The 25,830-nt window shown below is 43.6% G+C and overlaps 1 protein-coding gene, 1 long non-coding RNA gene and 23 other non-coding genes across 25 annotated transcripts in view; 22 read left to right on the top strand and 3 right to left on the bottom strand.

Moving 5' to 3' along the window:
- The window catches only part of LOC141381809 (uncharacterized), a 705,874-nt gene that overhangs the window by 290,755 nt on the left and 389,289 nt on the right, over window positions 1-25,830 (bottom strand). The gene's annotated exons all lie outside the window — the stretch shown is intronic.
- trnav-aac (transfer RNA valine (anticodon AAC)) lies at window positions 5,226-5,298 on the top strand. The gene has a single exon. It is a non-coding gene; the product is annotated as a tRNA-Val (tRNA).
- Window positions 6,547-6,629, bottom strand: trnal-cag (transfer RNA leucine (anticodon CAG)). The gene has a single exon. It is a non-coding gene; the product is annotated as a tRNA-Leu (tRNA).
- Window positions 7,954-8,026, top strand: trnav-aac (transfer RNA valine (anticodon AAC)). Its single transcript has one exon. It is a non-coding gene; the product is annotated as a tRNA-Val (tRNA).
- trnav-cac (transfer RNA valine (anticodon CAC)) lies at window positions 8,131-8,203 on the top strand. The gene has a single exon. It is a non-coding gene; the product is annotated as a tRNA-Val (tRNA).
- On the bottom strand, window positions 10,096-10,259 carry LOC137494478 (U1 spliceosomal RNA). Its single transcript, XR_011014436.1, has one exon. It is a non-coding gene; the product is annotated as a U1 spliceosomal RNA (small nuclear RNA).
- LOC141381903 (uncharacterized) lies at window positions 11,782-12,850 on the top strand. The gene is made up of 4 exons (XR_012402805.1): window positions 11,782-11,862; window positions 11,944-12,007; window positions 12,086-12,148; window positions 12,764-12,850. It is a non-coding gene; the product is annotated as an uncharacterized lncRNA (long non-coding RNA).
- On the top strand, window positions 15,463-15,565 carry LOC137495099 (U6 spliceosomal RNA). Its single transcript, XR_011015040.1, has one exon. It is a non-coding gene; the product is annotated as a U6 spliceosomal RNA (small nuclear RNA).
- Window positions 15,979-16,085, top strand: LOC137494988 (U6 spliceosomal RNA). The gene has a single exon (XR_011014932.1). It is a non-coding gene; the product is annotated as a U6 spliceosomal RNA (small nuclear RNA).
- On the top strand, window positions 16,509-16,615 carry LOC137494653 (U6 spliceosomal RNA). Its single transcript, XR_011014599.1, has one exon. It is a non-coding gene; the product is annotated as a U6 spliceosomal RNA (small nuclear RNA).
- Window positions 17,036-17,142, top strand: LOC137494947 (U6 spliceosomal RNA). The gene has a single exon (XR_011014891.1). It is a non-coding gene; the product is annotated as a U6 spliceosomal RNA (small nuclear RNA).
- Window positions 17,565-17,671, top strand: LOC137494914 (U6 spliceosomal RNA). The gene has a single exon (XR_011014857.1). It is a non-coding gene; the product is annotated as a U6 spliceosomal RNA (small nuclear RNA).
- Window positions 18,092-18,198, top strand: LOC137494832 (U6 spliceosomal RNA). The gene has a single exon (XR_011014776.1). It is a non-coding gene; the product is annotated as a U6 spliceosomal RNA (small nuclear RNA).
- On the top strand, window positions 18,622-18,728 carry LOC137494654 (U6 spliceosomal RNA). The gene has a single exon (XR_011014600.1). It is a non-coding gene; the product is annotated as a U6 spliceosomal RNA (small nuclear RNA).
- On the top strand, window positions 19,152-19,258 carry LOC137494560 (U6 spliceosomal RNA). The gene has a single exon (XR_011014506.1). It is a non-coding gene; the product is annotated as a U6 spliceosomal RNA (small nuclear RNA).
- LOC137494774 (U6 spliceosomal RNA) lies at window positions 19,680-19,786 on the top strand. Its single transcript, XR_011014720.1, has one exon. It is a non-coding gene; the product is annotated as a U6 spliceosomal RNA (small nuclear RNA).
- Window positions 20,207-20,313, top strand: LOC137494948 (U6 spliceosomal RNA). Its single transcript, XR_011014892.1, has one exon. It is a non-coding gene; the product is annotated as a U6 spliceosomal RNA (small nuclear RNA).
- Window positions 20,736-20,842, top strand: LOC137494915 (U6 spliceosomal RNA). The gene has a single exon (XR_011014858.1). It is a non-coding gene; the product is annotated as a U6 spliceosomal RNA (small nuclear RNA).
- LOC137494655 (U6 spliceosomal RNA) lies at window positions 21,263-21,369 on the top strand. The gene has a single exon (XR_011014601.1). It is a non-coding gene; the product is annotated as a U6 spliceosomal RNA (small nuclear RNA).
- LOC137494561 (U6 spliceosomal RNA) lies at window positions 21,793-21,899 on the top strand. Its single transcript, XR_011014507.1, has one exon. It is a non-coding gene; the product is annotated as a U6 spliceosomal RNA (small nuclear RNA).
- Window positions 22,321-22,426, top strand: LOC137494520 (U6 spliceosomal RNA). Its single transcript, XR_011014466.1, has one exon. It is a non-coding gene; the product is annotated as a U6 spliceosomal RNA (small nuclear RNA).
- LOC137494944 (U6 spliceosomal RNA) lies at window positions 22,847-22,953 on the top strand. The gene has a single exon (XR_011014888.1). It is a non-coding gene; the product is annotated as a U6 spliceosomal RNA (small nuclear RNA).
- On the top strand, window positions 23,377-23,483 carry LOC137494562 (U6 spliceosomal RNA). Its single transcript, XR_011014508.1, has one exon. It is a non-coding gene; the product is annotated as a U6 spliceosomal RNA (small nuclear RNA).
- On the top strand, window positions 23,905-24,010 carry LOC137494521 (U6 spliceosomal RNA). The gene has a single exon (XR_011014467.1). It is a non-coding gene; the product is annotated as a U6 spliceosomal RNA (small nuclear RNA).
- Window positions 24,431-24,537, top strand: LOC137494945 (U6 spliceosomal RNA). Its single transcript, XR_011014889.1, has one exon. It is a non-coding gene; the product is annotated as a U6 spliceosomal RNA (small nuclear RNA).

Raw genomic sequence — 25,830 nt, 5'->3', positions numbered from 1 at the left:
CACTACTGGTTGAGGCAGAACCCACAGAGGTACAGCAGGTATAATCAGTCTGGGAGATATACTTAACTCTTTAATGTTCACTTCCTCTACTAAATGTTCCACTATCCACCCAAAACAGTTACATTCACTTTTTCCATACTCCCAGCATTTCTGTAAAACCTTAATTGTAGGGTGAGACTCCTCCTGCCCCATTAGATTAACCCAATAAACTGCCGTTAACCGTTTCCTCAAACTAAGAGGCATTTCTCCTACTTCAACTAGAAGTGCTGACACAGTAGATGATCGGATCGCTCCACAACAAATCCTTAATGCCTGAGCCTGTATTCTTTCTACCTTCTCTAGATGAGTCTTTGCTGCTGAACTGTACACTACACAGCTGTAATCCAACACTGATCTAATCAGTGTAATATATATAGTTTTTAAAGCCAATCTGTCTGCCCCCCAGACCTGCCCAGCTACACATCTCATTTTGTTCAGAACCTTTTTGCATTTATCTTCCATCCTTTTAATATGTTCATTCCATGTAAGTCTATGATCTAACCACATACCTAAAAATCTTTTTTTTGATACCCGTTCTAGCAGTTGATTATATAACCTTAACTTCAAATTTGTTCCTTTACTTTTTTTGTAAACAAGACCACTTGCATTTTTCCACTGAAAACTTGAAACCCCATTTAAAATGGACCACTCTTCAACCTTATTTAATGCCTCTTGCATTTTCCTCATAATATAATCTATATTTCTTCCCCTAAACCACAAAGCTCCATCATCCGCAATTAAAGACCTACTTATCCCCCCTATCTACTTTCTCAAATACTTCATTAATCATTATAATGAAAAGCAACGGGCTTATGACACTCCCTTGAGGAGTACCATTCTCTGTCAATTGTTTTGGTGTTTTAAATTCTCCTACTTTTACCTTAATTGATCTCTCTTGCAAAAAAAAAAAATATTTAACCCAATTAAACATTCTCCCTTCTACTCCCATTTTTTCCAGTTTTATTAACAGTCCATCATGCCATGCCATATCATAGGCCTTTTCAATATAAAAAAAAATACTGCTCCCACTGATTCTTTATTCATTAATGCTTTTCTTATATCTGTCTCTAAACATACTACTGGATCCATAGTCCCTCTACCCCCCAAAGCCACTCTGATTTGGTGATAATTTCTTACCCTTTTCCAAATGATACATTAATCTGTCAGTTTTTTCCATTATTTTACCTAAATGAGATGTAAGTGCTTTTGGTCTGTAGCTGTTTGGATTACTATAATCTTTTCCTGGTTTCTTAATTGGTATAATTAAAGCTTCTTTCCAACTCGTTGGCAAAATTTCTTCTCTCCATACCTTATTGCAAAAATCTAGCATAATATTCAAAGCCTTGTCACTTAAATGTTTAATCATAGTGTAACTTTATCTAAACCAGGGGAAGATTATTTTACTCTGTTTATACTCTTTTCAGTTCTGCCATTTCCAATGGAACATCCAAAACACTGCCTGTTTCTTCTTTCCGTTGCTTTATCATAGGATTACTTGATAACACCTCCTCCCTGATCCTTACTCTATCCTCACAAAAATTTCTAGAGTTTACTTTGGTGAATGCTTCTCTTAGCATCATAGCCTTTTCTCTGTCATTCACTGCCATCACGTTTCCTTCTTTGAGCACAGGAATTTCCACATCTTTTCTAATTACTCTCATTTTTCAATCATATTCCATATTTCCTTTTCTGGTGTACTTCATATTTTGTTACAAAATTCCCTTCAGTATTCTTTTTTTGTTTGCCTTAATACTCGCCTAACTTTTGCTTGAACAGTTTTATATTCTATTAAATTTTGAAAGTTATGTGAATTTGTCATTTTTTTTAAAAATGCCTTCCTTTTTCGTTTTATGACTTCTCAGCATTTCTCATTCCACCAAGGCACTATCTTCCTCTCTCTTCCCCCTTTACTCTTTGGAATATATTTTTCAGCTGCCTCCATAGTTACTGCTACTATTCTGTTGTTTTTTCATCATCGTCAGATATCTCCTTTTTATCCAGTGTTTTTAACCCTTCTTCACTAACTGACATAAATTCTTCCCAGTTTGCGTTTACATAAATCCATCTCCCACCAATCTTTGCACAAGACTGAGTGTGTGAGCTGCTTTTATGAGTGAGTGTGGTTCATCAGTGTGATGTGCTGCAGGTGTGTGTGGTAATTAGTGTTTGTGCATGACGTCATGGTTAGAAGTCCGGTGACGGTGACCTCTGCTGGCCAGCGAGGGGAATGACTGGGACCGAGACAGTGACATTACAGGTCAGCTGCATCTTGTGTTAACCATACTCCTAAGTATTTAAGGGAGTTTAGTTTCCAATTATTATTTAATTTATGTTGAAGTTTATTGTTTGGGTTGTAGCCAAATTATAAAATTTGAGTTTTTTGTATATTTAATTTGTACCCAGAGAGTTCTCCAAACCTTTTAAGAACAAGAAGCAGACTAGAAAGTGATTCATCTGGATTGGAGAGATATAGTAGCACATCATCCGCATATAGAGCAATTTTATGGTCTACCTTATTAATGTTAATCCCCCCAATTGATTTTTCTTCTCTAATTGCCTGGGCTAGAGGTTCAATGTACATGGCAAACATCAGGGGAGAGAGGGGACAACCCTGCCTAGTTCCTTTTTCTATTTTTATCTTTTTTGAAAGACAACCATTTATTTTTATCCTAGCCTCTGGGTTTAAATATAAACATTGAACGCTTCTAACTGTATTTTCTGTAAATCCAAATCTATATTAAACATTAAATAAATATTCCCAATTTACACAGTCAAATGCTTTCTCTGCATCTAGGCTAACTAAAATTGCTTTAATGTGATCTTTTTTAATTTGTCGTATTGCATGAACTATGTCTATCAAATCAGGTAAAAATGTTTCAAGTCTCTTGGCTAAAATAGAGGCAAATAATTTATAGTCTCCATTTAAAACAGACACAGGTCTACATGAACTACAACTACAGTGTTATCCTTCCCCTCTTTAGGTATGACTGAGATAATTGCTTCCCTCCAAGAAAGGGGGAATTTCTGCCTCTTTAAGTGTCCAATTAAATGATGATATAAGAAGAGGTGAGATCTCTTTTTTTAAATGTTTTGTACCATTCAGAAGGTAGACCATCATTGCCGGGTGTTTTATTATTTTTAAGATTATTTATAGCTTTATCTAATTCCTCCTCTGTAATTTCTTTTGTTAGGAGACTATTTTGTTCTCATCTAATACAGGGAAGATCAAGAGAATCCAAAAAAGCTTTAATTGATGTATTATTTACCTGTGTCTGTTGTGAGTATAAAGATTTATAATAGGTTTCAATTGCCTCTTTAATTTTATCCAGACTATATACTATTTTTCCTGAATAGGGGTCCTTTATCTTATGAATTGAAACCTTTTGTTGTTGTTTTATAAGTTTCCATGCTAGCCTTTTTGTTGCTTTTGGTCCCGTTTCATAAAAGGCTTGCCTTAAGAATTTTAATTTCTTTATGTCCTCTCTATACATCTCATCTGTTTTATTTTTTATATTTTTGATCTTCAAAATCTGAGTATCTTTACTAGTTGCATGTTGTTCTGTTAATTGCTTTAATTCATCTTCAAGATTTCTAAAATTGAAGTTCTTTTATCTTCTTAAGGGTTGCTGTAATAGAAATGATCTTGCCTCGTAATACAGCTTTAGCTGCATCCCATAAGATTATAGGACTTACTTCCCGATTATCATTATTCTCTACGTATAATTCAATTTCTGATTTAATTTGGGCCACTACTTCTGTTTTCCCTTGTATACTTGTATTTAGCCTCCATGTTTTATCAGCTTTTCTGTCATTCAAATTTAAAGTGAGGTATAATGTTGCATGATCTGATACATCGGCCGCTTTCATTTCACATTCTTTTATCCTGTGTCTGTCCCTGCTAAACATAAAAAAATAATCAATCCTACTGTATACTGCATGGGGTAAAGAATAATAGGAGTATTGTCGTTTTGAGGGGTAAAGATCTCTCCAAACATCTAATACTCCAAGATCTTTTAATGAATTCTTAAAACTTCTTATTTGAGCCGTTTTAATTCTTTTATTATTGGAAGTGTCCTTTTGTTGGTTATGAACTATATTGAAATCACCTCCACATATTGTTATTCCCTTAGTCTCCATAGCCAAAAGGTTGATTATTGTATTGAACAGCGTTTTACTGCCAGGGGGTGCATATATATTTACTAAAGTGATTAATTGTTTATTTAGTTTTCCCTGAAGCAAAATATATCTGCCTTCTTTATCTGATATCTCTTTTAGCAATTCAAAATTAAGAGAATTATGTATTGATATTGAAACTACCCTTTTATTATTTTTCCTAAAAGAACTATAAAAAGGTTGTGTATGTCCAAATTTTTTTAAGTTTATCATGTTCAGATGGGGAAAGGTGTGTTTCTTGCAAGAATATGATTTTTTTCATGTTTCATTTTGGCTATAAACTTACTCCTCTTAATTGGATTATTTAACCCATTTACATTTAAAGATGCAATTTTAACATATCTCTGCATGGTAATTTCGAAAGTTAAGTTGGCAACCTTTAGAACTAACATAAATGATAATAAAACTAAACAAAGAACCAGGAAAATTGGCTTCCAAAGTTGTGGGCCACGTTTGACCCAGCAAAACCCAGCTGAAGTCCTGGGGAGAGGGATTTATTCCTGCCTCTCGCAGGGGTCCCTCATTTCTAACATACCAATCTAATCACTTGTCCCCGGTCTTTTTTCTTTTTAACTCAGATTATTAACTTAAGTAAATATTATTTTAAACAAAATGATTTCTATGGCCACTCGAGGATTCCAACCAACTAGGAGTCATGAGGATTGTTCAAATACAAAATGAAACATATTCAGTCCAGAACGACGTAGTTTTTACCTTTTAAATGACTCTATCGAGAAGAACACATATTCAAACAAACTGTAGAATGGTTAGAGTTCAAGTATTTCAGCCGAAGTCAGTTCGTACTCATAAAGTAGAATTAAGGTGCTTCAAATGTGACGAAAGGGGACATTTCGCAAGCACCTGTACAGCTGTGTCGGGCCCGGATTGTAAATTGGCCCTAATACCTGCAAGGAGCTTGTCACGCCGAGTTGGCTTTGTCCGCTCGATTGATCAACGCGTACGCCTTGTTTTATCCTTGCAGGCCTAACTTCACTGGTGAAAGCACTTGTGGGGTTTCTGTAGTGTAGTGGTCATCATGTTCGCCTAACACGCGAAAGGTCCTCGGTTCGAAACCGAGCAGAAACAGTGCTCTTCTTTTGGCGAGAAAATAATAGCATCCACTGCCGCACCAGCAATTATCTTTGACAGGCACCCAATCAAAAAGGGTTATCAGCTCGATCTGCTTGAAGGTTTCCGTAGTGGTTATCACGTTCGCCTCACACGCGAAAGGTCCCCAGTTCGAAACTGGGCGGAAACAACCTCTGGCTTTTATGACAATTGTCAAATCAGGCTTCTGTTGAGTACTGACGTTCACTGAAAACATTCTTTCTGCAGAGCGGTGTGAGGCTAGAAGTTTGAATTCAGCTCAGTGTTTACCGCCCCTCGCGGTGTCGCAAACTTGCGTAGAATCTGATTTCTTTTAGCTTTGTGTTGTGCATGAGCAGGTGGCCAGTGCGTTTGCTGGCCCTTCACGGTGCAGACCGTACAAGACAGCTCTATAAAAAAAGACTATAAATACTTGAAGCAGCACTGGCCTATTGGTTTCCGTAGTGTAGTGTTTATCATGTTTGCATTACACGCTAAAGGTCTCCTGTTCGAAACTGGGCGGAAGCATACAATTAGCGGACACTTTTGTCCAAAGCGACATACAATAGTGGAGGTATTCAACAAGACAAGGCAATGCATACGAAAAAGGGCTATTTATTCCAAGTAATTTGTTTGTGCTCAGAGAATTTAGTGCTGGAGTAGGAGTTTCGTTTTCTTTAGAGAGAGGGATATTCACCGGGGTTCGGGTGTACTCTGAAGAGATGGGTGTTAGCTGTCGTTTGAAGGACACCGGTGTATCCGTAATCCGAGTGGGAATGGGAAGGTGATTCCACCAGCGTAGAACATTGAATGAAAACATTGTGGAAAGTGACTTTCCGTCTCTCTGCGCTGGCACCACAAGACAGTGCTCTCACCCTAACCGGAGGCTCCTGTGGTTATCACGATGGCTTTACAAGCGGAGGGTCTCCTGTTAGCAACTGGGCGGAAACATTCAGATTTGCTTTTACGCACATTCTCAATTGGCTCTCTGCTCACTGGATGATCCACGATACAAGGGCATGGATCTGTCAAATGTCATGACTTGACGTTGTACGAGGATTTGACGAAAAAAATGCCCTGCAAACCTTAAAAAGCAACACCATCCCAGGACAATTCTTTTGATCCCCTTTCAGTGCACTTGCATTAAAGCCCGCGTGATGCGGCACTTTGTCAGTGTTACTGTATCGTTCGGACATGGGGGCAGAGAGTTAAAGAATTCAGCCTGAGCACACTGCCACAGGCTCGGTTTGTCAGAAGTGGGATTCGAACCCACGCCTCCAGTGGAGACTGCGACCTGAACGCAGCGCCTTAGACCGCTCGGCCATCCTGACATGCAAGCTTGGCAGGAGCTGTCTCCTGGGAGTCACACCGCAGTACCGTGACATGGAATCTGGTGCTTCACAGCTTGCCCAGCTCCGGCTGTCCAGCTCATTGGCGCTGCAGGCAGCTAATCTGTGCTCACCTCCTGGGGCTGCGCCTAGTTTCAATAGCCAACACTTGACAGCTGTCATTGCTTACGGCCACACCACCCTGAGGGGGCTATAGAGCAAACAGGAAGTGAGTTGGCAGCAGTAAGGAGAGAAAGGCTCTCCCCATTTTGTTTGTCTACCTTTTTGTTTATTGACCTTGAGTGTTTTTGTTTCTTTGTTTTCTTTTTGTCTTTAAAAACCACCTAACAGCAACATTTTGCTGACTGAAGGGTGGTTATGTAGTGTGTTTTATTTTTAATCATGGACAGATTCCCCGGCAACGACATGGAAATGGAGGGACTTGCAAGAAAGGATAAAGAAAATGGGCTGGATAATAGACGGAGAGGTAAAGAAAATGGACTTGACAACAGACAAAGAGATAAATAAAATGAAGAGCCCGGCCAACGAAGAGGTGAGAAAGGTAAGGATAAGCAAGAGGTACAAAGAAGAGTATGCACAAAGGAAGCAACAGTAACTGTAGAAGTAGAAAATGTAAAAGATGCAAGAAGATTTGATATAACCAAAGCAGTCACGGAGCTGATTGGAGAAGGAAGAATGCTGGCGGTGAGACCCAAACAAACAAAAGGAGTATGAAGTAACAATGGAGACTGAAGATGACACTGAAATTTTAATAGACAATGGATTGACAATTAAAGGAGTGAAATCTGAAGTACGGAGGTTACAAAACAGAGACTATGTTGTTTCGTTCAAGCATCTGCCTGTTTACCTAGCAAATGAAGAAATTTTAAGCAAGCTAGAGAGATGGGGAGTTTTCCCCATATCTAAAATTAAAAGAAGATTGTATCCTGGCACAAACATAGAAGATGGAACAAGGTTTGTAAAAAACAGATTTCCGGAAGAGATGGTCTCCTTACCATACAGTACCAAAATCGAGACGGCGGAAGCGCCACAGCACTTTAGAGTCATGCACACCAATCAGGTAAAAACCTGTCGACTATGCATGAGCTCAGAAAATGTGATGAAGGAACGCCCAGAATTCAGGTGCTTCAAATGTGACGAAAGGGGACATTTCGCAAGGACCTGTACAGCTGTGTCGGGCCCGGATTGTAAATTGGCCCTAATACCTGCAGGGAGCTTGTCACGCCGAGTTGGCTTTGTCCGCTCGATTGATTACGCCTTGTTTTATCCTTGCAGGCCTAACTTCGCTGGTGAAAGCACTTGTGGGGTTTCTGTAGTGTAGTGGTCATCACGTTCGCCTAACACGCGAAAGATCCTCGGTTCGAAACCGAGCAGAAACAGTGCTCTTCTTTTGGCGAGAAAATAATAGCATCCACTGCCGCACCAGCAATGATCGTCGACAGGCACCCAATCAAAAAGGGTTATCAGCTCGATCTGCCTGAAGGTTTCTGTAGTGTAGTGGTTATCACGTTCGCCTCACACGCGAAAGGTCCCCAGTTCGAAACTGGGCGGAAACAACCTCTGGCTTTTATGACAATTGTCAAATCAGGCTTCTGTTGAGTACTGACGTTCACTGAAAACATTCTTTCTGCAGAGCGGTGTGAGGCTAGAAGTTTGAATTCAGCTCAGTGTTTACCGCCTCTCGCGGTGTCGCAAACTTGCGTAGAATCTGATTTCTTTTAGCTTTGTGTTGTGCATGAGCAGGTGGCCAGTGCGTTTGCTGGCCCTTCACGGTGCAGACCGTACAAGACAGCTCTATAAAAAAAGACTATAAATACTTGAAGCAGCACTGGCCTATTGGTTTCCGTAGTGTAGTGTTTATCATGTTTGCATTACACGCTAAAGGTCTCCTGTTCGAAACTGGGCGGAAGCATACAATTAGCGGACACTTTTGTCCAAAGTGACATACAATAGTGGAGGTATTCAACAAGACAAGGCAATGCATACGAAAAAGGGCTATTTATTCCAAGTAATTTGTTTGTGCTCAGAGAATTTAGTGCTGGAGTAGGAGTTTCGTTTTCTTTAGAGAGAGGGATATTCACCGGGGTTCGGGTGTACTCTGAAGAGATGGGTGTTAGCTGTCGTTTGAAGGACACTGGTGTATCCGTAATCCGAGTGGGAATGGGAAGGTGATTCCACCAGCGTAGAACATTGAATGAAAACATTGTGGAAAGTGACTTTCCGTCTCTCTGCGCTGGCACCACAAGACAGTGCTTCAGGTGCTTCAAATGTGACTATATGGGACATTTCGCAAGGACCTGTACAGCTGTGTCGGGCCCGGATTGTAAATTGGCCCTAATACCTGCAGGGAGCTTGTCACGCTGAGTTGGCTTTGTCCGCTCGATTGACCAATGCGTACGCCTTGTTTTATCCTTGTTTTATCCTTGTTTTATGGCTCTCTGCTCACTGGATGACCCATGATACTAGGGCGTGGATCTGTCAAATGTCATGACTTGACGTTGTACGAGGATTTGACGAAAAAATTCCCTGCAAACCTTAAACGACAGACGTCTGCAAAAGATTGCAGTTCTTGAAACAAAGTTACCTCTGATCCGAGCAGAAGCGTTCGCTTACTCAATGGCAGAAAAAATGATGACCTTTCACACAGTCTACATTCGTTCTGTCAGTTTCTCTGCTTAGTTTCTGATTTGGTCTATTTGGACATGTCGACCTCCTGCTTTGCTGCGGTTCGGACCGCCTTTGCCTAGAGCTCCGTGCTTTGCACTCTTGCCTTGTATATTTTCGTCCTGTTTTCTTACGTCAGCCTATCAGCACAGTGCTCAAACGACATAGCTTGAAGAACACGACGGGATCTACAAACGTTCCGCAAAAGAACTTCACTGACGAAAGCGGAAGCGCTAACGAAACAACCTCTCGCTGCAAGCACCTTACATTCCTGGGACGGGAAACCACCGACGGCTGGCTGCGAAATTGCCTCTGGTTCAGATTGGTTTAGAACCGTCCCTCTGCCTAAAACGCCACAGACGTCTGCAAAAGATTGCAGTTCTTGAAACAAAGTTACCTCTGATCCGAGCAGAAGCGTTCGCTTACTTAATGGCAGATAAAATGATGACCTTTCACACGGTCTGCATTCGTTCCATCAGTAACAGCGGCAGGCCGGCAAATAAAATCCTGACATTCCACAGGGCACACTCGCTTGGCGGAAAAAAGCCACCGGGGGCTCTCTTTGCGTGTTCCTTCACCTGGTCAAACCGCTTTGAGGGGGGACCTTTCGAGTAGTTTTCTGCGTCAGAACAGACTCTTCCAGCGACGGGTGGGCAGGCCTTCCACAGGCGCGCGCAGCTCTACTGGAGCAAAAGAGGCTTGGCAAAGGACGAGGAAGAGAGGGAAGCGCCGCTCCAGCCGGGTCCGACGCTACTGCCTGAACTCTGTCTTGAACCACTGTACTCAGGGGAGAGCGCGAACGCAGTCCCCCACTACCAGAAATTATGACGTGGAGATTCCAACATTTGGGGAATTCGCAGGGGTCAGCGTGGCCGGAGTGCAATGGCCAAGCCTTGCCCTGGGTGAACCACCTTCTTGATCATGGTATCTCCCCTGCCAGGTAGGTATGAGTTGCCGGGTGGCGCAAATGGCAGCCGCCGTTTTCTATCGGCCGTACTCCAGGGCGGTGATGCCCAGCAACCGAGCGTGGGGAATGGGCCAGCAACCCCTGTCCCCTGACGGCGCTGTACTTGCAGCAGACGTGCCTGTGCCTGCAAACCACTCGCTAGTAACTGTGGCAACGCATGAAGAGTTTGAGCTTCCTCCAGATGCTTGCTTTGTGTTTTGTCATCAGTTGGGGCTGCCAACACATGGATTCCACTGGACGCACTTGATCTGGGGATAACAGACCCTCTATGGGGGGAGGGGAGGGGATCCTCCTGTTCTTTCTTTCTTTTCCTCCATCTGTTTTCTTTCTCTACAGATGCCGTTTTTCTCTGCTTAGTTTCTGATTTGGTCTATTTGGACATGTCGACCTCCTGCTTTGCTGCGGTTCGGACCGCCTTTGCCTAGAGCTCCGTGCTTTGCACTCTTGCCTTGTATATTTTCGTCCTGTTTTCTTACGTCAGCCTATCAGCACAGTGCTCAAACGACATAGCTTGAAGAACACGACGGGATCTACAAACGTTCCGCAAAAGAACTTCACTGACGAAAGCGGAAGCGCTAACGAAACAACCTCTCGCTGCAAGCACCTTACATTCCTGGGACGGGAAACCACCGACGGCTGGCTGCGAAATTGCCTCTGGTTCAGATTGGTTTAGAACCGTCCCTCTGCCTAAAACGCCACAGACGTCTGCAAAAGATTGCAGTTCTTGAAACAAAGTTACCTCTGATCCGAGCAGAAGCGTTCGCTTACTTAATGGCAGATAAAATGATGACCTTTCACACGGTCTGCATTCGTTCCATCAGTAACAGCGGCAGGCCGGCAAATAAAATCCTGACATTCCACAGGGCACACTCGCTTGGCGGAAAAAAGCCACCGGGGGCTCTCTTTGCGTGTTCCTTCACCTGGTCAAACCGCTTTGAGGGGGGACCTTTCGAGTAGTTTTCGGCGTCAGAACAGACTCTTCCAGCGACGGGTGGGCAGGCCTTCCACAGGCGCGCGCAGCTCTACTGGAGCAAAAGAGGCTTGGCAAAGGACGAGGAAGAGAGGGAAGCGCCGCTCCAGCCGGGCCCGACGCTACCGCCTGAACTCTGTCTTGAACCACTGTGCTCAGGGGAGAGCGCGAACGCAGTCCCCCACTACCAGAAATTATGCAGTCGAGATTCCCACATTTGGGGAGTTCGCAGACATCTGCCCAGGGAACGTGCAATGGTAACTGTAGACTGTAGACTCTCGTCCAACGAGAAGCCGCGATTGTCTACAGTTTGCTTAGACCCTGGGCTAATCGGAGGGATGCATTGTCTAAAGTTTAAAATCAGGGCCAATCAGCGCTGAGGATTTTCCAAAGTTTCTCTTGCTCTGAATGCTCAATTTATCGGGTCAGAAAGTTCATCTGCTGTCGAGATTAATTCGTATGTTAAAGTGATTTTGTGTGGAAAGTTATTTTTATACTGTTATATTGATGCACAGTATGTTTTGTTCACGACATGTTTGAAATATCTCACTTTTTGAGCAGTATTCGTGAGGCTGCGCCTTCAGAAAGTACACCTGTTGTTGAGATTTCGTGTGGTAAGTTATTTTTATACTGTTATATTGATGCACAATATGTTCTGGTTACATCACGTTCGAAGTTTTTCACTCTTTGTGCAGCATTTTGTCTTTGTTCGTGAGGCTGCGCTGTCAGCAAGTACACCTGTCATAGTGATTTAGAGCGGTAGGTTATTTTTATCCTGTTCTGATAAACAGTATGTTTTGCTCACATCACATTTAAAATATTTCACTGTGTGTGCAGTATTTTGTCTGTGTGCCTGACGCTGCGCTGTCAGACGTTCATCCATTACAGAGATTTTGTGCGGTAAGTTATTTTTATTGTTACATTAATGCTAAGGTCACATCATGTTTAAAATATCTCATTCTTTGTGCAGTGTTTGGTCTGTGCTGGTGACGCTGTGTCGTCAGAAAGTTCACCTGTCCTAGAGATTTCGTGTTGTAGGTTATTTTTATACTGTGATATTACTTATATGTATATATGGCTGCACAAAACCTGAAAAAGTTTAGCTTATGTATTATTTTCAACGCTCGTGTCGGTTTGATAGCTCCATTCACATAGTAAACAGTTGTTTCATTAAAATATAGCAACCATCATGCTAATTAATAAATATCCCTTCATATACAGCAATATATGTGACCATGACAATTATTATCATTAGTTGTTACTATGAGAAGTAAAGAACATTTTAAGATCTTAGCTGGGACAAAACATATGATCCAAAATTTGAGCAAATGAGCAAAATTTGAGCATATGAGCAAAATTTACTCAGCAGCAGAGTAAAGTTAATGAGCCGATGATGAGTTTAATTAAGTGATGATTGAATACTGATGATGAACACCTGCTGTTAATATGCAGAAACAGAAGAGAAGCAGCAGCAGCTACGCTCATTGCTTACCTGATTGACTTTATTTCTGTCAGATGTTCAAAAAATCCATATGAGACTGTGGCGAGGGGGCGTGGCCGAGAGCCGTGGGAACGGAGTAAGGCCACCGCGTAAGTGGATACACCTGCGGTGCGCACCTGCCTCGGATCCCACGGAAGGAGCTCTGGACCATAAAAGGAGGAACTATGGCAGAGGAAGCCGAGAGAGGACCGGGCCCGGACATATTTTACTTTTGCTTTCAGTTTGACGGCAGTCTTCGTGAGGAGCTGCCGTCCGTCCGTTTTGGTTTAGACACGGAGACTGCCATCCCTGTTATTAATAAATATTTTAAAACTGCGTTGGTTCTCCGCCTCCTTCTTTCTGGCGGCCAAAGGGCCATGAACTTTATTACAGTGGTGCCGAAGCCCGGGAGAAGGAGGGACGCGTTGTCCAGATGCCCTTGCCGCTGAGAGAGGGGCGAGTGTTTGGGAGTTAACCAGAGTGGGGGAGAAACCTGTTCGTCTGCCCAGAGTGCCGGGGCGGCCTGAGGCTGGCGAGGAAAGGATCTGCCTGCTGCCGTCTCCCAGCATGGGGAGGAGCAGGAGACGCAGGGCTCACCACCGAAGGGGAAAGTGCTGAAGGGAGCCATCCCACAGAACCCGGGGGAGTTGCCGCGATCCACCATGATGCCAGAGCCTGCATCCATCCACGGAAGCGGAGCAGGAGACCAGAGATGCCGCCAGCCAGCCAGGAGAACCGCCGCCGGACGCCAGAAGACAGACGGGTGGATAGATTCCTCCACAGGGCTCCCAGCACGTCATCGCATCTCTCAGCTGGTGGAGGACCGAGTGGCAGCGTGTCTGGAGAACCGAACCCCAATTTTTTTTTTCATTTTCCTCTCTCCCCTTTCCTGGTGTACTCTGTCTTTCCTTTTTTTTCATCTCCTGTTCTCTCGGCCCATCTCATATAGGTCTCGCAGGGGCTGTGGCGCCAACCCCCCCATTGTCTCCGTGAGGAGCTGCCGTCTCTGTTATTAATAAATAATTTTAAACTACGTCGGTTCTCCGCCTCCTTCTTCCAGGCGGCCAAAGGGCCGTGAACTTTATTACAGAGACTTATAGTGAAGTCCAGTGTTGTAATGAGAAACTAAATCATTTGGTGATGAAAGGTTAGTAATTTCAGGAAGAGAGTTAATACTAGCAAAAAAAGGATTTTAAATTAATATGTTTTATGTTACGGAAGGAAATAGTACGGAGAGATTTGGTGGAAGAAAGAGAGAGTGCAAAATTAAATCAGAGGAGAAAATTATCCGTTATAGGGAGTTCCTCAGCAGAGAGGTCAATGGGTGAAACACCAGAGCAGCAGATGAGGTTGAGGGTGTGTCCTTTAGAGTGTGTGGGAACATTGACATGCTGTTGAAGTAAAAGCTCTCAAGACAGGATATAACATCTCTTGTAAGGGAGTTATTAAAATTATCCACATGAATATTAAAATCTCCTAAAACCATAATATTAGGTGAGAGGGTGGTAATATGTGTTAAAAAGCAGCAAAGTCATTTAGAAATTCATCATTTAGTTTGGGTGGACGATAAATTATGAAAACATTTGTAGGTGTGGATCCAGAAAGTTTTGAAATCATAGATTCGAATGAAGGAATAATGTGAAAATGTTTTTAAAGGAAAATGAGAAAGATTTTCAAGAATGTGTTCTCAAAAATTTCTACATTTGTTTCAGAAACAAAGTGCATAAAAGACCAGTTTCAGAACAATTTTGGAAAAAAATATTTGTGGAAATAGACAAAGAGGGAATCTGGAAGAATTTAAAATGGAAATATTTAGACGCAAAAATTGAAACGTTGGATTATTTCATCAGACATAATGTTATTTTCACTGAAACAAAACTGGCACAAATTGGAAGCAGTGAGAATGCATTATGCAAAATATGTGGACTGAAAAATGAAGGTATTATGCATTTGTTTTTAAAATGTGTTGAATTTAATACATTTATGGCAAAGTTAAAAGAAAGTATTAAACAAATGATGAAAAGTAAAACTGATTGAGGAGGAGACAGAATGGTATAAAATGTTTTTATTTGGTTTTAATTAGGGATGCACCGATATGGATTTTTTGGCTGATACCGATAACCGATAATTCTTCAGACTTGGAGGCCGATAGCCGATATGTATAGGCCGATAATAATAAATATTTCAAATTGTTATATTTTTATACAGCAAACTTCATAAAAGATTGAACTGCTCTTATGAACTGAATAGTCTATACTTGAAGCAAAAAAGATATGATTTCGAAATTGCAAGGTGTCAACATCGGATCGATAACGATAATCTTAAAAATAGCATTTATCGGACAATAACGATATGGGCGCCGATATATCGTGCATCCCTAGTTTTAATGGAAGTAAAACAAGAATTGCCTATTTGTTTCTATCAGTTGCAAGAACTGTAATTTGAGAAAGGAGAAACATTGTTAAAAATAAACATGCTAAAATGGAGTTATGGACAATGTATAAAAGAAACTGGAAAACTATATTAAAACTGTGGAACAATATTTTAGAATGGAAGAAAAAGAGACTGAATTTTACAAAACGTTTATGTTGAATACTCCTTATATTACGTACTCACTAGATGGTTTGAAAATAGATTTGCCAGAATGATTATGCTTGTTGTTTTCCTGTTTTGAAACCAACATAATGTCATAAGGAATGTTTGTAAATGATATTTTTATATGCTTCTGAACTGATGTTTTGAAAAAAAAAAAACATATACTTGGATCGATACAGAGAATATTAGCATGGCCCCTGCGAAAGGATGACACACAAATCCGTGAAGCGCTCCATATTGCTGTTTTAGTGCGTGGGTAAAAGTACAGAAATGAAAAAAGACAAAAGGCTTTTCACGATTCCAAATGGTGCATGAGGATGGGTTTAGCAAATCGTGGGAGGTGCTACTGGGTCAACTGGAAAGTCTACATGCATGGTGAAAACGAATGTGGGATGCTTTGATCGTTTGTTTTGTTGTGCAACCAATGCACTTCCAAAGCCCTTGCTTTAGTGGGACTTTGCCATAGGCTATCCTGACACTCTAATTTCCCCCTGTCCATAAACTTGGTGACCTACTGCATCAATCAGTGTGCCTAGCACTGACAGGGCCAAAGCTCTGTAGTGCACGGCATACAAGTGGGAACATGGCTCTCTAGGTCCCACCACCTTGGAGGAACATTGCTGGGACTCGAGGCGTACATATGCCCTGAGCCTGAGTGCTTGCTATGGTGGCACATATACTAAAATTGGGTCGATACAGAGAAGATTAGCATGGCCCCTGCGAAAGGATGACACGCAAATCCGTGAAGTGCTCCATATTGCTGTTTTAGTGAGTGGGTAAAAGTACAGAAATAAAAAAAGACAAAAGGCTTTTCACGATTCCAAATGGTGCATGAGGATGGGTTTAGCAAATCGTGGGAGGTGCTGCTGGGTCAACTGGAAAGTCTACATGCATGGTGAAAATGAATGTGGGATGCTTTGATCGTTTGCTTTGTTGTGCAACCAATGCACTTCCAAAGCCCTTGCTTTACTGGGACTTTGCCATAGGCTATCCTGACACTCTAATTTCCCCCTGTCCATAAACTTGGTGACCTACTGCATCAATCAGTGTGCCTAGCACTGACAGGGCCAAAGCTCTGTAGTGCACGGCATACAAGTGGGAACATGGCTCTCCAGGTCCCACCACCTTGGAGGAACATTGCTGGGACTCGAGGCGTACATATGCCCTGAGCCTGACTGCTGATCTGTGCTCGCTACGGTGGCACATATACTAAAATTGGATCGATACAGAGAAGATTAGCATGGCCCCTGCGAAAGGATGACACGCAAATCCGTGAAGCGCTCCATATTGCTGTTTTAGTGCGTGGGTAAAAGTACAGAAATGAAAAAAGACAAAAGGCTTTTCACGATTCCAAATGGTGCATGAGGATGAGTTTAGCAAATCGTGGGAGGTGCTGCTGGGTCAACTGGAAGGTCTACATGCATGGTGAAAACGAATGTGGGATGCTCTGATCGTTTGTTTTGTTGTGCTAATGCACTTCCAAAGCCCTTGCTTTAGTGGGACTTTGCCATAGGCTATCCTGACACTCTAATTTCCCCCTGTCCATAAACTTGGTGACCTACTGCATCAATCAGTGTGCCTAGCACTGACAGGGCCAAAGCTCTGTAGTGCACGGTATATAAGTGGGAACATGGCTCTTCGGGTCCCACCACCTTGAAGGAACATTGCTGGGACTCGAGGCGTACATATGCCCTGAGCCTGACCACTAGTCTGTGCTCGCTACGGTGGCACATATACTAAAATTGGATCGATACAGAGAAGATTAGCATGGCCCCTGCGAAAGGATGACACGCAAATCCGTAAAGCGCTCCATATTGCTGTTTTAGTGCGTGGGTAAAAGTACAGAAATGAAAAAGACAAAAGGCTTTTCACAATTCCAAATGGTGCATGAGGATGGGTTTAGCAAATCGTGGGAGGTGCTGCTGGGTCAACTGGAAAGTCTACATGCATGGTGAAAACGAATGTGGGATGCTTTGATCGTTTGTATTGTTGTGCAACCAATGCACTTCCAAAGCCCTTGCTTTACTGGGACTTTGCCATAGGATATCCTGACACTCTAATTTCCCCCTGTCCATAAACTTGGTGACCTACTGCATCAATCAGTGTGCCTAGCACTGACAGGGCCAAAGCTCTGTAGTGCACGGCATACAAGTGGGAACATGGCTCTCCAGGTCCCACCACCTTGGAGGAACATTGCTGGGACTCGAGGCGTACATATGCCCTGAGCCTGTCCACTCGTCCGTGCTCGCTACGGTGGCACATATACTAAAATTGGATCGATACAGAGAAGATTAGCATGACCCCTGCGAAAGGATGACACGCAAATCCGTGAAGCGCTCCATATTGCTGTTTTAGTGCGTGGGCAAAAGTACAGAAATGAAAAAAGACAAAAGGCTTTTCACGATTCCAAATGGTGCATGAGGATGGGTTTAGCAAATCGTGGGAGGTGCTGCTGGGTCAACTGGAAAGTCTACATGCATGGTGAAAACGAATGTGGGATGCTTTGATCGTTTGTTTTGTTGTGCTAATGCACTTCCAAAGCCCTTGCTTTAGTGGGACTTTGCCATAGGCTATCCTGACACTCTAATTTCCCCCTGTCCATAAACTTGGTGACCTACTGCATCAATCAGTGTGCCTAGCACTGACAGGGCCAAAGCTCTGTAGTGCACGGCATACAAGTGGGAACATGGCTCTTCGGGTCCCACCACCTTGAAGGAACATTGCTGGGACTCGAGGCATACATATGCCCTGAGCCTGACCGCTGGTCTGTGCTTGCTACGGTGGCACATATACTAAAATTGGATCGATACAGAGAAGATTAGCATGGCCCCTGCGAAAGGATGACACGCAAATCCGTGAAGCGCTCCATATTGCTGTTTTAGTGCGTGGGTAAAAGTACAGAAATGAAAAAAGACAAAAGGCTTTTCACGATTCCAAATGGTGCATGAGGATGGGTTTAGCAAATCGTGGGAGGTGCTGCTGGGTCAACTGGAAAGTCTACATGCATGGTGAAAACGAATGTGGGATGCTTTGATCGTTTGCTTTGTTGTGCAACCAATGCACTTCCAAAGCCCTTGCTTTACTGGGACTTTGCCATAGGCTATCCTGACACTCTAATTTCCCCCTGTCCATAAACTTGGTGACCTACTGCATCAATCAGTGTGCCTAGCACTGACAGGGCCAAAGCTCTGTAGTGCACGGCATACAAGTGGGAACATGGCTTTCCAGGTCCCACCACCTTGGAGGAACATTGCTGGGACTCGAGACGTACATATGCCCTGAGCCTGTCCAATCGTCCGTGCTCGCTACGGTGGCACATATACTAAAATTGGATCGATACAGAGAAGATTAGCATGGCCCCTGCGAAAGGATGACACGCAAATCCGTGAAGCGCTCCATATTGCTGTTTTAGTGCGTGGGTAAAAGTACAGAAATGCAAAAAGACAAAAGGCTTTTCACGATTCCAAATGGTGCATGAGGATGGGTTTAGCAAATCGTGGGAGGTGCTGCTGGGTCAACTGGAAAGTCTACATGCATGGTGAAAACGAATGTGGGATGCTTTGATCATTTGTTTTGTTGTGCAACCAATGCACTTCCAAAGCCCTTGCTTTACTGGGACTTTGCCATAGGCTATCCTGACACTCTAATTTCCCCCTGTCCATAAACTTGGTGACCTACTGCATCAATCAGTGTGCCTAGCACTGACAGGGCCAAAGCTCTGTAGTGCACGGCATACAAGTGGGAACATGGCTCTCCAGGTCCCACCACCTTGGAGGAACATTGCTGGGACTCGAGGCGTACATATGCCCTGAGCCTGACTGCTGATCTGTGCTCGCTACGGTGGCACATATACTAAAATTGGATCGATACAGAGAAGATTAGCATGGCCCCTGCGAAAGGATGACACGCAAATCCGTGAAGCGCTCCATATTGCTTTTTTAGTGCGTGGGTAAAAGTACAGAAATGCAAAAAGACAAAAGGCTTTTCACGATTCCAAATGGTGCATGAGGATGGGTTTAGCAAATCGTGGGAGGTGCTGCTGGGTCAACTGGAAAGTCTACATGCATGGTGAAAACGAATGTGGGATGCTTTGATCGTTTGTTTTGTTGTGCTAATGCACTTCCAAAGCCCTTGCTTTACTGGGACTTTGCCATAGGCTATCCTGACACTCTAATTTCCCCCCCGTCCATAAACTTGGTGACCTACTGCATCAATCAGTGTGCCTAGCACTGACAGGGCCAAAGCTCTGTAGTGCACGGCATACAAGTGGGAACATGGCTCTCCAGGTCCCACCACCTTGGAGGAACATTGCTGGGACTCGAGGCGTACATATGCCCTGAGCCTGACTGCTGATATGTGCTCGCTACGGTGGCACATATACTAAAATTGGATCGATACAGAGAAGATTAGCATGGCCCCTGCGAAAGGATGACACGCAAATCCGTGAAGCGCTCCATATTGCTGTTTTAGTGCGTGGGTAAAAGTACAGAAATGAAAAAAGACAAAAGGCTTTTCACGATTCCAAATGGTGCATGAGGATGAGTTTAGCAAATCGTGGGAGGTGCTGCTGGGTCAACTGGAAGGTCTACATGCATGGTGAAAACGAATGTGGGATGCTCTGATCGTTTGTTTTGTTGTGCTAATGCACTTCCAAAGCCCTTGCTTTAGTGGGACTTTGCCATAGGCTATCCTGACACTCTAATTTCCCCCTGTCCATAAACTTGGTGACCTACTGCATCAATCAGTGTGCCTAGCACTGACAGGGCCAAAGCTCTGTAGTGCACGGTATATAAGTGGGAACATGGCTCTTCGGGTCCCACCACCTTGAAGGAACATTGCTGGGACTCGAGGCGTACATATGCCCTGAGCCTGACCACTAGTCTGTGCTCGCTACGGTGGCACATATACTAAAATTGGATCGATACAGAGAAGATTAGCATGGCCCCTGCGAAAGGATGACACGCAAATCCGTAAAGCGCTCCATATTGCTGTTTTAGTGCGTGGGTAAAAGTACAGAAATGAAAAAGACAAAAGGCTTTTCACAATTCCAAATGGTGCATGAGGATGGGTTTAGCAAATCGTGGGAGGTGCTGCTGGGTCAACTGGAAAGTCTACATGCATGGTGAAAACGAATGTGGGATGCTTTGATCGTTTGTATTGTTGTGCAACCAATGCACTTCCAAAGCCCTTGCTTTACTGGGACTTTGCCATAGGATATCCTGACACTCTAATTTCCCCCTGTCCATAAACTTGGTGACCTACTGCATCAATCAGTGTGCCTAGCACTGACAGGGCCAAAGCTCTGTAGTGCACGGCATACAAGTGGGAACATGGCTCTCCAGGTCCCACCACCTTGGAGGAACATTGCTGGGACTCGAGGCGTACATATGCCCTGAGCCTGTCCACTCGTCCGTGCTCGCTACGGTGGCACATATACTAAAATTGGATCGATACAGAGAAGATTAGCATGACCCCTGCGAAAGGATGACACGCAAATCCGTGAAGCGCTCCATATTGCTGTTTTAGTGCGTGGGCAAAAGTACAGAAATGAAAAAAGACAAAAGGCTTTTCACGATTCCAAATGGTGCATGAGGATGGGTTTAGCAAATCGTGGGAGGTGCTGCTGGGTCAACTGGAAAGTCTACATGCATGGTGAAAACGAATGTGGGATGCTTTGATCGTTTGTTTTGTTGTGCTAATGCACTTCCAAAGCCCTTGCTTTAGTGGGACTTTGCCATAGGCTATCCTGACACTCTAATTTCCCCCTGTCCATAAACTTGGTGACCTACTGCATCAATCAGTGTGCCTAGCACTGACAGGGCCAAAGCTCTGTAGTGCACGGCATACAAGTGGGAACATGGCTTTCCAGGTCCCACCACCTTGGAGGAACATTGCTGGGACTCGAGACGTACATATGCCCTGAGCCTGTCCAATCGTCCGTGCTCGCTACGGTGGCACATATACTAAAATTGGATCGATACAGAGAAGATTAGCATGGCCCCTGCGAAAGGATGACACGCAAATCCGTGAAGCGCTCCATATTGCTGTTTTAGTGCGTGGGTAAAAGTACAGAAATGCAAAAAGACAAAAGGCTTTTCACGATTCCAAATGGTGCATGAGGATGGGTTTAGCAAATCGTGGGAGGTGCTGCTGGGTCAACTGGAAAGTCTACATGCATGGTGAAAACGAATGTGGGATGCTTTGATCATTTGTTTTGTTGTGCAACCAATGCACTTCCAAAGCCCTTGCTTTACTGGGACTTTGCCATAGGCTATCCTGACACTCTAATTTCCCCCTGTCCATAAACTTGGTGACCTACTGCATCAATCAGTGTGCCTAGCACTGACAGGGCCAAAGCTCTGTAGTGCACGGCATACAAGTGGGAACATGGCTCTCCAGGTCCCACCACCTTGGAGGAACATTGCTGGGACTCGAGGCGTACATATGCCCTGAGCCTGACTGCTGATCTGTGCTCGCTACGGTGGCACATATACTAAAATTGGATCGATACAGAGAAGATTAGCATGGCCCCTGCGAAAGGATGACACGCAAATCCGTGAAGCGCTCCATATTGCTTTTTTAGTGCGTGGGTAAAAGTACAGAAATGCAAAAAGACAAAAGGCTTTTCACGATTCCAAATGGTGCATGAGGATGGGTTTAGCAAATCGTGGGAGGTGCTGCTGGGTCAACTGGAAAGTCTACATGCATGGTGAAAACGAATGTGGGATGCTTTGATCGTTTGTTTTGTTGTGCTAATGCACTTCCAAAGCCCTTGCTTTACTGGGACTTTGCCATAGGCTATCCTGACACTCTAATTTCCCCCCCGTCCATAAACTTGGTGACCTACTGCATCAATCAGTGTGCCTAGCACTGACAGGGCCAAAGCTCTGTAGTGCACGGCATACAAGTGGGAACATGGCTCTCCGGTTCCCACCACCCTGGAGGAACATTGCTGGGACTCGAGGCGTACATATGCCCTGAGCCTGACCACTGGTCTGTGCTCGCTACGTGGCACATATACTAAAATTGGATCGATACAGAGAAGATTAGCATGGCCCCTGCGAAAGGATGACACGCAAATCCGTGAAGCGCTCCATATTGCTGTTTTAGTGCGTGGGTAAAAGTACAGAAATGCAAAAAGACAAAAGGCTTTTCACGTTTCCAAATGGTGCATGAGGATGGGTTTAGCAAATCGTGGGAGGTGCTGCTGGGTCAACTGGAAAGTCTACATGCATGGTGAAAACGAATGTGGGATGCTTTGATCGTTTGTTTTGTTGTGCTAATGCACTTCCAAAGACCTTGCTTTAGTGGGACTTTGCCATAGGCTATCCTGACACTCTAATTTCCCCCTGTCCATAAACTTGGTGACCTACTGCATCAATCAGTGTGCCTAGCACTGACAGGGCCAAAGCTCTGTAGTGCACGGCATACAAGTGGGAACATGGCTCTTCGGGTCCCACCACCTTGAAGGAACATTGCTGGGACTCGAGGCATACATATGCCCTGAGCCTGACCGCTGGTCTGTGCTTGCTACGGTGGCACATATACTAAAATTGGATCGATACAGAGAAGATTAGCATGGCCCCTGTGAAAGGATGACACGCAAATCCGTGAAGCGCTCCATATTGCTGTTTTAGTGCGTGGGTAAAAGTACAGAAATGCAAAAAGACAAAAGGCTTTTCACGATTCCAAATGGTGCATGAGGATGGGTTTAGCAAATCGTGGGAGGTGCTGCTGGGTCAACTGGAAAGTCTACATGCATGGTGAAAACGAATGTGGGATGCTTTGATCATTTGTTTTGTTGTGCAACCAATGCACTTCCAAAGCCCTTGCTTTACTGGGACTTTGCCATAGGCTATCCTGACACTCTAATTTCCCCCTGTCCATAAACTTGGTGACCTACTGCATCAATCAGTGTGCCTAGCACTGACAGGGCCAAAGCTCTGTAGTGCACGGCATACAAGTGGGAACATGGCTCTCCAGGTCCCACCACCTTGGAGGAACATTGCTGGGACTCGAGGCGTACATATGCCCTGAGCCTGACTGCTGATCTGTGCTCGCTACGGTGGCACATATACTAAAATTGGATCGATACAGAGAAGATTAGCATGGCCCCTGCGAAAGGATGACACGCAAATCCGTGAAGCGCTCCATATTGCTTTTTTAGTGCGTGGGTAAAAGTACAGAAATGCAAAAAGACAAAAGGCTTTTCACGATTCCAAATGGTGCATGAGGATGGGTTTAGCAAATCGTGGGAGGTGCTGCTGGGTCAACTGGAAAGTCTACATGCATGGTGAAAACGAATGTGGGATGCTTTGATCGTTTGTTTTGTTGTGCTAATGCACTTCCAAAGCCCTTGCTTTACTGGGACTTTGCCATAGGCTATCCTGACACTCTAATTTCCCCCCCGTCCATAAACTTGGTGACCTACTGCATCAATCAGTGTGCCTAGCACTGACAGGGCCAAAGCTCTGTAGTGCACGGCATACAAGTGGGAACATGGCTCTCCGGTTCCCACCACCCTGGAGGAACATTGCTGGGACTCGAGGCGTACATATGCCCTGAGCCTGACCACTGGTCTGTGCTCGCTACGTGGCACATATACTAAAATTGGATCGATACAGAGAAGATTAGCATGGCCCCTGCGAAAGGATGACACGCAAATCCGTGAAGCGCTCCATATTGCTGTTTTAGTGCGTGGGTAAAAGTACAGAAATGCAAAAAGACAAAAGGCTTTTCACGTTTCCAAATGGTGCATGAGGATGGGTTTAGCAAATCGTGGGAGGTGCTGCTGGGTCAACTGGAAAGTCTACATGCATGGTGAAAACGAATGTGGGATGCTTTGATCGTTTGTTTTGTTGTGCTAATGCACTTCCAAAGACCTTGCTTTAGTGGGACTTTGCCATAGGCTATCCTGACACTCTAATTTCCCCCTGTCCATAAACTTGGTGACCTACTGCATCAATCAGTGTGCCTAGCACTGACAGGGCCAAAGCTCTGTAGTGCACGGCATACAAGTGGGAACATGGCTCTTCGGGTCCCACCACCTTGAAGGAACATTGCTGGGACTCGAGGCATACATATGCCCTGAGCCTGACCGCTGGTCTGTGCTTGCTACGGTGGCACATATACTAAAATTGGATCGATACAGAGAAGATTAGCATGGCCCCTGTGAAAGGATGACACGCAAATCCGTGAAGCGCTCCATATTGCTGTTTTAGTGCGTGGGTAAAAGTACAGAAATGAAAAAAGACAAAAGGCTTTTCACGATTCCAAATGGTGCATGAGGATGGGTTTAGCAAATCGTGGGAGGTGCTGCTGGGTCAACTGGAAAGTCTACATGCATGGTGAAAATGAATGTGGGATGCTTTGATCGTTTGCTTTGTTGTGCAACCAATGCACTTCCAAAGCCCTTGCTTTACTGGGACTTTGCCATAGGCTATCCTGACACTCTAGGTGCGTTCGACTTCATGCAGCGCTGCGCAGATCGATCGAAATCTGTCTTAAAGCGGTGCATTCTGGTTAGAAATCTTGTCCGGATTGATGCTGCGCCGACGCCACGTGACTGTCACATGTGGCATCAAAGTACCGCGACAGCGCTCCGTGATCAGACGGCAAACTCAGACCATGCAGCTTCTGAAGAGCGACTGCAGGAGCTTTGATGACGACACCGATATTACACGATTGGCCGAGTTCACCACATGACAACAAACACGTGTATTTCGGGTTTATAATTGGACAAATTCCGATTCAAAAGTTTCAAAACAAACAATTAACTTTTTACACCCTCTCTATCCTGTACACATCTTGCTTATTAAAAGACTACAAATATTTTACTGCAGTATCATCTTTTGTTAAATAATCTGGTTATAAAGGTTAGCTTGTTTGCACAGGTTTATTTTTTAACTTTTTTATACAGACTATTTACTGCATTCATCTCCATGAACGATTTAAATGATATATTTTAGTGTATATTTTAGTGAATAACCTAAATATGAACTCAAATAAGTCTTACAGACTTGAAATAAGAAAATCATCATCATTGATCCTGCCCCCCTAAAGCTCTCTTAACAAATTAAAGTAAAGAACTATTTTATTAAATAATTATAAAATGGCTTTATTATTATAATATAAATATATATTTTATTTTCTGTCTAGCAGTTTAAAGGCTACCTGCTCTTTCTGGGAAACTTCTACATAGCTCACTTATTTTACCTTTTGTTCTTTTCAACACAATCTTTTTGGATTAAAATGCTTTTTTGAAAATTCATTCATCATCCAAAATAATGTCATTTATTAAGACCTAATCAAAACACCTTGTTTTGCTTTTTACATGGGAAATTTTTATATCTATAAATGTACATATATGTAAACCCTTTTTTAGCAGATTCAAACAAGTATTAGCCTAAAGATTGATGTTTAACTCCTAGAATTTATGCTTATTGCTTTGTATTTAATAGACCTGTTCGTTTTTATGTTTATATTAACCTCTCATTTCCTCTTATTT

The sequence above is a fragment of the Danio rerio genome, chromosome 4, assembly GCF_049306965.1.
Source record: "Danio rerio strain Tuebingen ecotype United States chromosome 4, GRCz12tu, whole genome shotgun sequence".
Classification (NCBI taxonomy): Eukaryota; Metazoa; Chordata; class Actinopteri; order Cypriniformes; family Danionidae; genus Danio; species Danio rerio.
This window is presented reverse-complemented; position numbering and strand designations above follow the sequence as displayed.